Source organism: Lolium rigidum, chromosome 7 (genome assembly GCF_022539505.1).
Source record: "Lolium rigidum isolate FL_2022 chromosome 7, APGP_CSIRO_Lrig_0.1, whole genome shotgun sequence".
Taxonomy (NCBI): domain Eukaryota; kingdom Viridiplantae; phylum Streptophyta; class Magnoliopsida; order Poales; family Poaceae; genus Lolium; species Lolium rigidum.
Window position 1 is genome coordinate 118418848 of NC_061514.1, and position 5758 is coordinate 118424605.

The following is a 5758-nucleotide window of genomic DNA, read 5'->3' on the forward strand; positions in this document are numbered from 1 at the left end:
GAGTTAACTCATAAAGCAATAAATCAAAGTAAAGGTGTTGAAGCAACACATAGGAAGATTAAGTTTCAGCGGTTGCTTTCAACTTATAACATGTATATCTCATGGATATTGTCAACATAAAGTAATATAACAAGTGCAATATGCAAGTATGTAGGAATCAATGCACAGTTCACACAAGTGTTTGCTTCTTAAGGTGGAGGGAGATAGGTAAACCGACTCAACAATAAAAGTAAAAGAATGGTCCTTCAAAGAGGAAAGCATCGATTGCTATATTTGTGCTAGAGCTTTTATTTTGAAAACATAAAGAGAGCATAAAAGTAAAGTTTTGAGAGGTGTTTGTTGTTGTCAACGAATGGTAGCGGGTACTCTAACCCCTTGCCGGACAAACCTTCAAAGAGCGGCTCCCATTTTATTTTATTTTGGGTGGCACTCCTTCCAACCTTTCTTTCACAAACCATGGCTAACCGAATCCTCTGGTGCCTCGCCAACAATCTCATACCATGAAGGAGTGCCTTTTTATTTTAGTTTTATTATGATGACACTCCTCCCAACCTTTTGCTTACACAAGCCATGGCTAACCGAATCCTTCGGGTGCCGTCCAACAATCACATACCATGGAGGAGTGTCTATTTTTGTTAATTAATTTGGGACTCGGGAATCCCATTGCCGACTCTTTTTGCAAAATTATTGGATAAGCGGATGAAGCCACTAGTCCATTGGTGAAAGTTGCCCAACAAGGTTGAAAGATAAACACCACATACTTCCTCATGAGCTATTAAACATTGACACAAATAAGAGGTAGTAACTTTTGAATTGTTTAAAGGTAGCACTCAAGCAATTTACTTTGGAATGGCGAAGAAATACCATGTAGTAGGTAGGTATGGTGGACACAAATGGCATAGTAGTTGGCTCAAGGATTTTGGATGCATGAGAAGTATTCCCTCTCGATACAAGGTTTAGGCTAGCAAGGTTATTTGAAGCAAAATCAAGGATGAACCGGTGCAGCAAAACTCACATAAAATACATATTGTAAACATTATAAGACTCTACACCGTCTTCCTTGTTGTTCAAACTCAATACTAGAAATTATCTAGACCTTAGAGAGACCAATTATGCAAACCAAATTTTAGCATGCTCTATGTATTTCTTCACTAATAGGTGCAAAGTATATGATGCAAGAGCTTAAATCATGAGCACAACAATTGCCAAGTATCACATTATCCAAGACATTTTACCAATTACTACATGTAGCATTTTCCAATTCCAACCATATAACAATTTAACGAAGAGGAAACTTCGCCATGAATATTATGAGCTAAGAACACATGTGTTCATACGAACCAGCGGAGCGTGTCTCTCTCCCACACAAGGATGAACTTATTCAGAGAACTAAGATAACAAAACAAAAGCTAAAATAAAAGCACACAGACGCTCCAAGTAAAGTACATAAGATGTGACTGAATAAAAATATAGTTTCACTAGAAGAAACCTGATAAGTTGTCGATGAAGAAGGGGATGCCTTGGGCATCCCCAAGCTTAGATGCTTGAGTCTTCTTAAAATATGCAGGGATGAACCACCGGGGCATCCCCAAGCTTAGACCTTTCGCTCTTCTCGATCACATTATATCACCCTCTTCTATTGACCCTTGAAAACTTCCTTCACACCAAACTTCAAGCAAACTCATTAGAGGGTTAGTGCATAATCAAAAATTCACATGTTCAGAGGTGACACAATCATTCTTAACACTTCTGGACATTGCACAAAACTTCTGAAAGTTAATGGAACAAAGAAACTCATTCAACTTAACAAAAGCGGCAAATGCGAAATAAAAGGCAGAATCTGTCAAAAACAGAACAGTCCGTAAAGACGAATTTAAAGCTGGCACCAGACTTGCTCAAATGGAAAAACTCAAAACTAATGAAAGTTGCGTACATATCTGAGGATCACGCTCGTAAATTGGCAGATTTTTTCGAATTTTCTACAGAGAACTGTGCCCAGATTCGTGACAGACATCAATGCTGTTTCTGCGCAGCAATCCCAAATATAACATCAACTTTGACATAGAAACTTTACTTGGCACAAAAACATGATAAGGAGAGGTTGCTACAGTAGTAAACAACTTCCAAGACACAAATATAAAACAAAGTACTGTAGCAAAATAACACATGGGTTATCTCCCAAGAAGTTCTTTCTTTATAGCCGTTAAGATGGGCTCAGCAGTTTTAATGATGCACTCGCAAGAAATAGAAGTTGAAGCAAAAGAGAGCATCAAGAGGCAAATTCAAAACACATTTAAGTCTAACATGCTTCCTATGCATAGGAATATTGTAAATAAACAAGTTCATGAAGAGCAAAGTAACAAGCATAGGAAGATAAAACAAGTGTAGCTTCAAAAATTTCAGCACATAGAGAGGCATTTTAGTAACATGAAAATTTTTACAACCATATTTTCCTCTCTCATAATAAATTTCAGTAGCATCATGAGCAAACTCAACAATATAACCATCACATAAAGCATTCTTATCATGAGTCTCATGCATAAAATAATTACTACTCCCAACATAAGCATAATCAATTTTATTAGTTGTAGTGGGAGCAAATTCAACAAAGTAGCTATCAAATATAGGAGGTATATTGTAATCATAATCAAATTTATCCTCCATAACAGGTGGTAACAAAAGACTACTATCATTATAATCATCATAAATGGGAGGCAAAGTATCATCAAAGTAAATTTTCTCCTCAATGCTTGGGGGATTAAAAATATCATGCTCATCAAAGCCAGCTTCCCCAAGCTTAGAATTTTCCATAGCATTAGCAACAATGGTGTTCAAAGCATTCATAGTAATAACATTCCCATTAGCATGCATATAAAGTTCCATGGGTTTCTTAATTCTTTCTTCAAACACATCATGTCCTAATTCAAGATAAAGTTCATAAAGATCTCTCATATTTTTGTTGTTTTCCATTATGCCTAACTAGTGTAAACAAGAAACCAAATGTTGCAATTGCAGAGTCTAAAGGAAATAGCTTCGAGTACTTACAACGGCGCCGGAAAATAGCTTAGTAGCCGAGGTCCGGAGTGTGAGTACCTTTTACCTTTCCTCCCCGGCAACGGCGCCAGAAAATAGCTTGATGTCTACGTTCCCCTCCTTTCCTGTAGACGGTGTTGGGCCTCCAAGTGCGGAGGTTTGTAGAACAGCAGCAAGTTTTCCCTTAAGTGGATCACCCAAGGTTTATCGAACTCGGGGAGGAAGAGGTCAAAGATATCCCTCTCATGCAACCCCGCAACCACAAAGCAAGAAGTCTCTTGTGTCCCCAACACACCTAATAGGTGCACTAGTTCGGCGAAGAGATAGTGAAATACAGGTGGTATGAATATATATGAGCAAGTAGCAATGGTGCCGTAAAATAGCTTGTCGGCGTGTAGTTGATGGTGGTAGTATTGCAGCAAGTAGTAACACAAGTAAAAGCAAGAAACAAGCAAGTAGTAACTCAGCAGTATTTAGGAACAAGGCCTAGGGATTACACTTTCACTAGTGGACACTCTCAACATTGATCACATAACGTAATAGATAAATGCATACTCTACACTTTTGTTGGATGATGAACACATTGCGTAGGATTACACGAACCCTCAATGCCGGAGTTAACAAGCTCCACAATAATGCTCATATTTTAGTAACCTTAAGTGTAAGATAGATCAAAACGACTAAACCAAGTACTAGCATAGCATGCACACCGTCACCTTCATGCATATGTAGGAGGAATAGATCACATCAATATTATCATAGCAATAGTTAACTTCGCAATCTACAAGAGATCATGATCATAGCATAAACCAAGTACTAACACGGTGCACGCACTGTCACCTTTGCACACATGCAGGAGGAATAAAACTACTTTAATAACACATCACTAGAGTAGCACATAGATAAATTGTGATACGATGCACATTGCAATCATAAAGAGATATAAATAAGCACTTCACTATGCTCTTCAACAGTAATAAGTACTTCGTGAAATGTAGCCTAAGAGACCCACACGGTGCACACACTGTCACCTTTACACACGTGGGACAAGGAGTCTCCGGAGATCACATAAGTAAAACCCACTTGACTAGCATAATGACATCTAGATTACAAGCATCATCATATGAATCTCAATCATGTAAGGCAGCTCATGAGATCATTGTATTGAGGTACATAGGAGAGAGATTAACCACATAGCTACCGGTACATGCCCCGAGCCTCGATGGAGAACTACTCCCTCCTCATGGGAGCAGCAGCGGTGATGAAGATGGCGGTGGAGATGGCAGCGGTGTCGATGGAGGAGCCTTCCGGGGCACTTCCCCGCTCCGGCAGGGTGCCGGAACGCAGACTCCTGTCCCCGCATCTTGGCTTCGCGATGGCGGCGGCTCTGGAACTTTTCTCGTATCGTGGCTTCCTCCCTAAGGGTTTTCGATGCAGGGGCTTTATATAGGCGAAGAGGCGGCGCAGGGGGGTCAACGAGGCGACGACACCATAGGGTGGCGCGGGCCCAGCCCTGGCCGCGCCACCATGTCATATGGGGCCCACAGGGCCCCCCTCTGGCGGCTCTCGGGTGTTCTGGATGCTTCCGGGCAAAATAGGAACCTGGGCGGTGATTTCGTCCAATTCCGAGAATATTTTGTTACTAGGATTTCTGAAACCAAAAACAGCGAGAAAACGAGAACCGGCACTTCGGCATCTTGTTAATAGGTTAGTTCCAGAAAATGCATAAATATGACATATAATGTGCATAAAACATGTAGGTATCATCAATAAAGTAGCATGGAACATAAGAAATTATCGATACGTTGGAGACGTATCACTTATCCCCTACCGGTTTATCTTGCTTGCCATGAAGCCAAGTTATGGACAACAGCAGAGTCGAAGACTCCGGTATGGTCTAGCACACTACTAACCCGGAAAGAAAAAACATTCAATAGGCAACCGTCAACAGAAAAAATAAACATGTTTCATGCAACTTAGTAAGGGTAGTCCCCGAGATTCATTTGAGGTTCCGACATCTTTTATTCATAGCAAGTAAGGTACAAAGAGGGAACTTCTTACAGCACCACTTCAAGAGTAGAAAGGACGCAACAAAGCTACATTCCATGGGCGTTTGGTCTCCTCTCCTGACTTGTTCGCCTTTCCTTTCTTCCATTCTTGTGCATCAATCAGGTAATAGGCATCATTGTGGAGAGCCTTGCTCACAATGAAAGGTCCTTCCCACGGAGGGGAAAGCTTGTGCCGGCCTTCAGTGCGCTGCACTAGGCGTAGCACTAGGTCTCCTTCTCGGAACACTCTCGGATTAACCTTCCGGCTATGATAGCGTCTGAGGTTTTGCTGATAGATGGCTGTTCTTGCCAGAGCTAGTTCTCTTGCCTCTTCTAGCAAGTCCACATCATTTTCTCGGGCCTCCTTTACCTCTTCTTCGGTATAGAGTTGCACCCTTGGGGAATCATGGAGAATTGTCGGTTGGTATGACCGCTTCTGCCCCATAAACCATGAAGAATGGAGTGTATCTGGTAGACTGGTTCGGTGTTGTTCTTAGACTCCACAGCACTGATGGTAGCTCATCGATCCAACATCCCGGCGATTTTTCCATTGCATCAATGAGTCTTGGTTTGATACCGGAAAGCACTAAAGCATTTGTTCTTTCAACTTGGCCATTGCCTTGTGGGTGCGCCACTGAGCACAAATCCAGCCGGATGTTTTTGTCTTCACAAAATCG